Source organism: Bos indicus x Bos taurus, chromosome 12 (assembly GCF_003369695.1).
Source record: "Bos indicus x Bos taurus breed Angus x Brahman F1 hybrid chromosome 12, Bos_hybrid_MaternalHap_v2.0, whole genome shotgun sequence".
Classification (NCBI taxonomy): Eukaryota; Metazoa; Chordata; class Mammalia; order Artiodactyla; family Bovidae; genus Bos; species Bos indicus x Bos taurus.
Window position 1 is genome coordinate 35736574 of NC_040087.1, and position 8376 is coordinate 35744949.

Consider the following 8376-nt stretch of genomic DNA (forward strand, 5'->3'; position numbering starts at 1 on the left):
TCCTCTGTTGATGGACACTTAGGTTGCTTCCATGTTCTGGCTACTGTATATAGTGCTACAATAAACATTGAGACGCATGTATGTTTTAGAATCATGGTTTCCTCCATGTATATGCCCAGGAGTAGGATTGCTGGGTCATGCAGAATCTAGAAAAATGGTAGTTGTTGCTGTTCAGTCTCTCAGTTGTGTCTAACTCTGCAACCCCATCGACTGCAGCACGCCATGCCTCCCTGTCCTTAACCATCTCCCAGAAATTGTTCAAATCCATGTCCATTGAGTCAGTGATGCCATCCAACCATCTCCTCTGTCATCCCCTTCTCCTCCTGCCTTCAATCTTTCCCAGCATCAAGGTTTCTAATGAGTTGGCTCTTCACATTGGGTGTCCAAAAATATTGGTAGAGATGAACCTATATAAATCTTTTCTGTCACAGAGCTCAATATTAAGTACTCTACACCAGGGTTTTGTTCTCTGTTTTCTTCTCCTCTTAGGTGCAGTGAACTTTGTTTCACTAAAACTTTTGTTCCCCTCATCCTCTTCTGTAACCACAGGCATACTCAAACTTAAAGATTTATCTTCCTTATGCGTGTCACCTCTGGCTCTGGAAGACACTTCCACTTCCTGCTGGTTTCAACGTTTCTTTGTTTCTTCTTTTCCTAGTTGCTTTGGTTTGTACTTGACTGGGTGCAGAATCAGAGTCAGAAAAGTCACCTTTGACCTGATGGTGCCTTTTTGATCTCAATGCCTGAACAACTGAAAACACCTTTGATTTTATTTTCGTTAACGATGCTGCCCTTTCACATCTCTCTGATTGTTGTGAATTTCTCTCACTCTTTTCTTCTCCATCTTTAACTTTCAGTTTTAAGGGTGGATTCTTTCTGTCTTTGTGCCACTGCTGATGTTCCAAAGCTATGTTCTTGATATTATTAAAAAATCATCCTTTATCAAGTTGAGGGATTTTTCCGGATTGGGCTTGTCAGCTGAAATTACATGTTTAATTCTCTGATAATGGTCATGAACATTCATCATTTCCTCTAATACATCATAAGTGATAAGTTTCATTATCAATCATTTGGGTCCTTAAATTCTTCAGTAATTCAGCTTGTTGAATTTTTTCTTCATTCTGTATGACGGGAATTTAAGCATTGCTGTAAAGTGAAATGCTCTGTCTAGTCATAGCTTCCTAAAAATACAAGCTGCCTCAAAATGTTGTACATTTATCAAATCTTGCTGAAATTTTAAAATTTCATCCCAATCCTTCAGACACAGTTGGGTGTTATATAATCCATATAGCAGATACAAAATACCAGTTCTGATCTGGATGGTGTACGGAGGTAAAAAATATCGCCAAGCCAAAGCCAAAGCTTCTTTTGCAGACGTGCTCTTTTCTAAATTTCTCATTCTACCACAGAAGATGGTTCCAAACTTCACACTCCTCCAGAGCTCAGAGAAGTCCTCGAAGTGCACACTATCCATCTCCTGGAAACAGCTGAGCAGTGGCTCAAAGTCATCCTTCAAGCCTACAGGAGCCCCCACGTCTGCAAAAGAAGCACGCCATGTGCAGTCCAGCTGCCGGCGGTAGCCGAGGAGGAAGCTAAGTATTTAGTAATACCTTTTGTATTAATCAGAAGGGAAGTATGGGAAATGAACTATTAAGTAATAATAAAAAGGAAGAGAGATTCTTCCCACTATCATTTTTTTGGAAGTAGTGAGTTTCCATCAAGACAAGGAGTGAATTATAATCAAAGTGAATTATAATCAAGGTCATTTCCTGTCTAGAGAGTCCTCATTGACTTGTCTCATCTCATTTATGACATTTGTTCTGTCCATCTCAGTTCTTCAGAGTCTGTTTTTTTTTTTTTTTTTGCCATGCCACACCCTTTTGGGATCTTAGTTCCCTGACCAGGGATCAAACCTGGGCCCTCAGCAGCGGAAGCACATGGTCCTAACCTCCAGGCCACCAAAGTAGTCTCCACAATCTGTCTTCAAAACAAGAAATCAGTGACTTCTAACAAGGAGGAGTAACCCACCACCCCTGCCACAAGTTAGGGGGTCTCCCATTTTGTCTCACTATTCAGTGTTATCACTTTCCTTCAGCCTAATGATATTGAAAAAAGGGGGGGAATATGGCAGATTGAATGGGTGTTTTATCTCCTCTCCTCCCCAAGTCCCATTCAAATGACCACAGAGTTATATTTTTAAAGGTCTAACTCCCCAAGGATAAAGATCAGCTGGAAACAGTAGTAGATGAGATTGAATCCACAAAATGTGGGAACGAAAAGTGGACAGGTGAGTGGCCAGAAGAGGACTGAGGCAGGGGGACTCCAGGAAGAACAACGTGAAGAAGGAAGTGGGGCTGGTGGATACAATTACAGCCTGGGAGATTCCCCCCAGTGGGGGAGAAAGCCACTGGCCTGCACAGCCCCCTCGTCACCCATCCGACCAGCTGCAGGAGAGCTGACCTCGGCTCCACTGACCTTACTGCACTCTGTCACCAGCTTCCCAGCAGTGTCTCCTCCTGGGTCTTGTCATCACTCAGACCTGCTCCACATCCGGAGACTTCCTGCTGGGGTGCCTCTCCCGAGGCCTGCTGGCAGCTTGCACCCATGGAACCTGCTCTTCCTCCTCATCTGGAGCTGCTGCTCCCAAACCTGTCTGGTCCTCCCATCCCATCATCACCCTCCCCTGGAGGCCATCGCCTGCCACTCCACTCGTTTGGAATAAGACACTGTGGTTAAAGACATGATGAGTTCATCATCACTTCAGTTCAGTCCAGTCCAGTCGCTCAGTCATGTCTGACTCTGCAACCTCATGAATCGCAGCACGCCAGGCCTCCCTGTCCATCACCAACTCCTGGAGTTCACTCAAACTCACATCCATCGAGTCGGTGATGCCATCCAGCCATCTCACCCTCTGTCATCCCCTTCTCCTCCTGCCCCCAATCCCTCCCAGCATCAGGGTCTTTTCCAATGAGTCAACTCTTCGTATCAGGTGGCCAAAGTATTGGAGTTTCAGCTTTAGCATTAGTCCTTCCAATGAACACCCAGGACTGATCTCCTTTAGGATGGACTGGTTGGATCTCCTCGCAGTCCAAGGACTCTTAAGAGTCTTCTACAATACCACAATTCAAAAGCATCAATTCTTTGGCGCTCAGCTTTCTTCACAGTCCGACTCTCGCATCCATACATGACCACTGGAAAAACCATAGCCTTGACTAGACAAAACTTTGTTGGCAAAGTAATGTCTCTGCTTTTTAATATGCTATCTAGGTTGGTCATAATTTTCCTCCCAAGGAGTAAGCGTCTTTTAATTTCATGGCTACAGTCACCATCTGCAGTGATTTTGGAGCCCAGAAAAAAAAAGTCAGCCACTGTCTCCACTGTTTCCCCATCTATTTCCCATGAAGTGATGGGACCAGATGCTATGATCTTAGTTTTCTGAATGTTGAACTTTAAGCCAACTTTTTCACTCTCCTCTTTCACTTTCATCAAGAGGCTTTTTAGTTCCTCTTCACTTTCTGCCATAAGGGTGGTGTCATCTGCATATCTGAGGTTATTGAGATTTCTTAGCACACTACTAAATTATAATACTAATTCCAAACCTGATTTTGAATCAAGGTGTATTATTTCTGTTACTTAGAAGTCTCATCATTTTGTGCTGCACAATGAACACTATAAATGAGTAAAAATGACCAGTCTCAGTGAAAGGATTATTGATTGCTAACACAATTATCCATGGAGCAGGGTTCTCACTGCAGGACTCTGAGGGAGATGATGTGTCTGTCGCCTGATGAGGGAGTTTCAGGACTTGGCTGAAAGCACCTTCCCAGAATGACCCTCCAGAGAACTGTCCGAACAAACTAGAGTTTCTAGAACATGGCAGAAATTCAAGAAAGTGTGACAAGAGTGGATTCTGACTGTGAATAGCATCAAATGCCAGAAAAAAGGGCCTAATTAAAGAAAGCCCCAGTGGAAACAAGTCTTGGGGAAGCTGGCAAATTGGCCTGGACGTGGGATGCATTGCTATTTGGTCTAAGGTTGCGATGCCCCCAGCTTTTATTTTTTTAAGCAGTAGAAATCCTTCTTCAAATTGAAACAAAAGTAGAACTCTGACTAAAACTGAGGTCAGGGGTCTGGAACCCCACTACCCAGTCCCACTGACTTTGGCAGTGATGCCAAGCCTGTCTCTAGAACTAGAAATATGGGCCTCTCTCCTGACCCAACCCCTCTGGCTCCTGTCACCACATGCAGTGATATTTGCTAAAACACTTGTCCAGGAATACCTGAGCATGTGTGTGGGGTTGCAATAGCTAACAAATATGGGATCTGATTTTTTTTCCTAAGAAGCTTTCTCAAATTCTTATATTTCAAAGTGACTACATGTTGTTCCTTTTGTTTTTTCTCAACTCCAGCAACCAGACACCCAGTCTTAGGAGAATCCAGGTCACCCTCTTCAGCATCTCTCTTAGTTACTTATCTGTGAATCAAATAATAAGTAATTACATGTTATATATATGCATATTTAATAGGCAATTGAGAAACAAATTGGAATAGGCATAATTTCTGCCCTCAAGAAACTTGAAATCTAACACAGATTAAAACTGATAATGGTAGGGAATTCCCTGTCGATCCAGTGGTTTGGACTCTGAGTTCTCACTGCAAAGGGACTGGGTTCAACCCCTGGTTGGGGAATTAAGATCACACAGGCTGTGCCACCAAAAATCCAAAAAACAATTGAGAGATCAGAAATACGCACAGAAATTATGGAAGCCCAGAGAAAAGTGTGTTAGTCACTCAGTCACCGGTCACATCTGACTCTCTGCCATCCCATGGACTGTAGCCCACCAGGCTCCTCAGTCCATGGGATTCTCCAGGCACGAATACTGGAGTGAGCTGCCATTTCCTTCTCCAGGGGATCTTCATGACCCAGGGATCAAACCCGGGTCTCCTGCATTGCAGGCAGATTCTTTACTGTCTGAGCCAGAAAGTATGTGAACCAGATGACAATGAGAGAAGTTAAAGGATGCTTTCCAGAGAAATGACATTGGACCAAGTTTTGAACAAAAAAAAACAAGATTAAGATAAAAACAAATGATTTGCTAAAGTGATGGGCAAAGTCCAGATTGTGAAAAGCTTTGTGCTTTTCCTCTCACAAAGATAAAACCCCAGTCATGGGGAACAGTTGCTAAGGTGAGGGTGGGGTGCCAGCTGGGACAGCAGAGGAGTTACAGGGTAGGTGGGTGCAGGACTGCTCTGCATCCTGGGGTGGAGGTCACAATGACCTGCCCCTACGCCAACATTCATAGGCCCACGTGCGTGCTAAGTCACTTCAGTAGTGTCTAACTCCTTGTGACCCCATGGATTGTAGCCCACCAGGCTCCTCTGTCCGTGGGGATTCATCAAGCAAGAACACTAAAGTGGGTTTCCATGCCCTCCTCCAGGGGATCTTGCTGACCCAGAGATCAAACCCACATCTCTTATATCTCCTGTATTGACAGGCTGGTTCTTTACCTCTGAACCATCTGGGAAGACAAGCAGAGCCACCAAAGATCATATATTTCTCTTGATCAAAAATAAATAACTGTCTCAAAAATCACGACTGCCTGTCTCAAGGTCACCCACTCAGTGCACTGGGGGAAGAAATAAGTCTCCATCAGTGGGGTTTTTTTCCCCTATAGTTATTTGTCAGTTTTCTAAAATATTTATCTGTAAAAAGTACAATATCTGCAAAGTGCAACAAAGTGGAATGCAATAAAATGAGGCATGCCTGTATTTTTTAAATATTTTGAAATGTGCTAACATTATAATGTTAAATTTTAAAAGGCAAGAATAAAGAGCTATACAGGGTAAGTCCTGACACGCAGAGAAAACAGAGTGGAGGAAAGACAGCAGGATGCCTCCATGGGCCGAAGCAAGAGCAGCTCACCTCACAGGGCTGCACTTGATATGAGGAGAAGATGGCAAAGAAACAGAATCCAAGGAGAACTCACTACCATGTTGCAAGTGCACCTGCTGCTACTGTGTGCCCGGGGTGAGTCACTAACCTCTGCAAACCTCAGTGTTCTCAGATGTGTAACAGGAAATGACTCCTTTGTTGAAAGGATTAACTGAAAGGGCATGTGTACAGCCATCTATAATGTCTTACACAATCGTGGTTCTAAATGATGCATTTAAATAATAAATGATACTAGTCCTTGACGTTTGTTGAATGCTTCTCCAGGTTCAGACACTGTGATCTGCTGCTGCTGCTGCTAAGTCACTTCAGTCGTGTCTGACTCTTCGCGACCCCATGGACTCCAGCCTACCAGGCTTTTCCATCCATGGGATTTGCCAGGCAAGAGTACTGGAGTGGGGTGCCATTGCCTTCTCTGACTGTGATCTGAGTGTTATTTAATTTAATCTTCAAACCACCCGTGGGGTTAGGGATGATTCTTTCCATTTTACAGAAATTGAAGGGCAAAGCAGTTAAAGGAACTTGACCACAACAAAATTCATCAGAAAAGCGATGAGAGACCAAGGAGGATGCAGACCACATCACTCTGAGACCTCGACAGCCCCCAGAGACCCACTGAACCAGGACCGACGCCGGGCTAGAGGCTCAAATCTGCCCCAAGGTTGGTTCAGACCTGCTTCGGCTCAAGGGGTTCCCTGGTGGCTCAGATGTTAAAGAATCCGCCTACAGTGCAGGAGATCTGGGTTCAATCTCTGGGTCAGAGAGATCCCTTGGAGGAGGGCAAGGAAACTCACTCTAGTATTCTTGCCTGAAGAATCCCATGGACAGAGGAACCTGGAGGGATACAGTCCATGGGGTTGCAAAGAGTCAGACATGACTGAGCAACTAAGCACAGCACACAAGCCCCAACGGGTGTGAGCTGGTGCCCCCCATCTCCGTGTGTGTGTGAGTGTATGTGTGAGTGTGTTGTGTGTGAGTGTGTTGTGTGTGTGTGTGTGTGTGTATGTGAGTGAGACATATGGAACTCACCAGGGTGTTCAAGTGCCACCTGCCCCTGCTGTGTGCCCCGGGTGAGTCACTAACCTCTGCAAACCTCAGTGTTCTCATATGTAAAACAGGGAATGACTCTTTTGCCATAAGGATTAATTGAGAGGGCATACATACAGCAATCTATAATGTCTTACACAATTGTGGCTTCCTCAGGAGGATCCTGGTTATTCTTGACGCTTTGCATTCCCATATACATTTTAGAACCAGCCTTTCAACTTCCGTGAAAAACTGTGTTGGGCTTGCATTGTGTTCCTCTGGGGAGAAGTGAAACCTTTATCATATTGTGTTTTCTGCTCAAGATCGTGGGATATTCTTCTTAGATCTCTCTGAGAATTTTTGTTTTTGTTTTTTTTTGGGTCTGTGTGTGTGGTGAAAAAAAATCCACACAAAACAAAATTGACCATCTTCACCATTTTTAAGTATATAGTTCAGTGGTGTTAATATGCAGTTGGTGCTCATATCTATTGGTTCCCCATCATTGAATTCGACCAACTGAATCATAAATATCCCCCCCAAATTCCAGAAATTTCCAAAAAGCAAAACTTGAATTTTCTGTGCTCCAGCAACTGTCCACAAAACCTGTACATTGTATTAAGCTTGTAAGTAATGCAGAGATGACTCACAGTGTGCAGGGGTGTATACAGGGGTTGTGTGCAAACACTATACCGTTCACTTACTTTTTGCTGCCCTCCCTGGGTCTTTGCTGCTGCACGCAGCTTTCTCTAATCGTGGCGAGTGGGGCCGCTTTGCATCACCCACACTTCCCAGCTCCCGTAACTGTCCACACTCCACCTCTGACCACATCCCTCTCCTCCCTGCATGTCCACTGCTCCGCTGCATGCCCCTCCCTTCAGGGGCCCTGCTGCCCTTCCTCATCTCCCCGGCCCAGATCCCGAGAAGCCCCGTTTCTGCAGCTCTCTCAGCAGCACCAGCCCCACTCTGCCCCGTCCTGCTCCCTGCACCTCCAGCCTGAGCTCAGGCGGCCTTGGTCTGATTCATCCTCTCCCTTTTCTCATCCCACCACAGGTTGCCGAGAGTCACAGGAGGAGAGGTACACGCAGTCCTGCAGCTTAAGGAACCGAGCTAAGAGTTCCCAGCAGCCCTTTCTTAGGGAGGGCTCCCTCTCCACCCTCCCCCTGAACCATCAGGACTCTGCTCAGGCCCGTGACCCCCGGCCTCCCTTGCCCAGCAGCTGCCCGTACCCCCTGCTCCCCAGCCTGACAGCCACAGGGGCTGGTGACAGAGGTGCCCTCTTGCCTGCAGTGGGCAGATATGCTCCAGGAGCCCTCTGTTCTCCCAGGACCCTCCGCCTACCTCCCCTCCTTGGATCAGCCCACTTCCTTCTCCATGGCTACACTGCCTCCTACGAGCAGCCA

At 45.7% G+C, this 8376-nt stretch overlaps 1 pseudogene; it reads right to left on the bottom strand.

The window, feature by feature from the left end:
* Positions 1-370: 370 nt before the first annotated feature.
* Positions 371-7804, bottom strand: LOC113902100 (annotated as a pseudogene).
* Between the last annotated feature and the right edge of the window lie 572 nt (positions 7805-8376).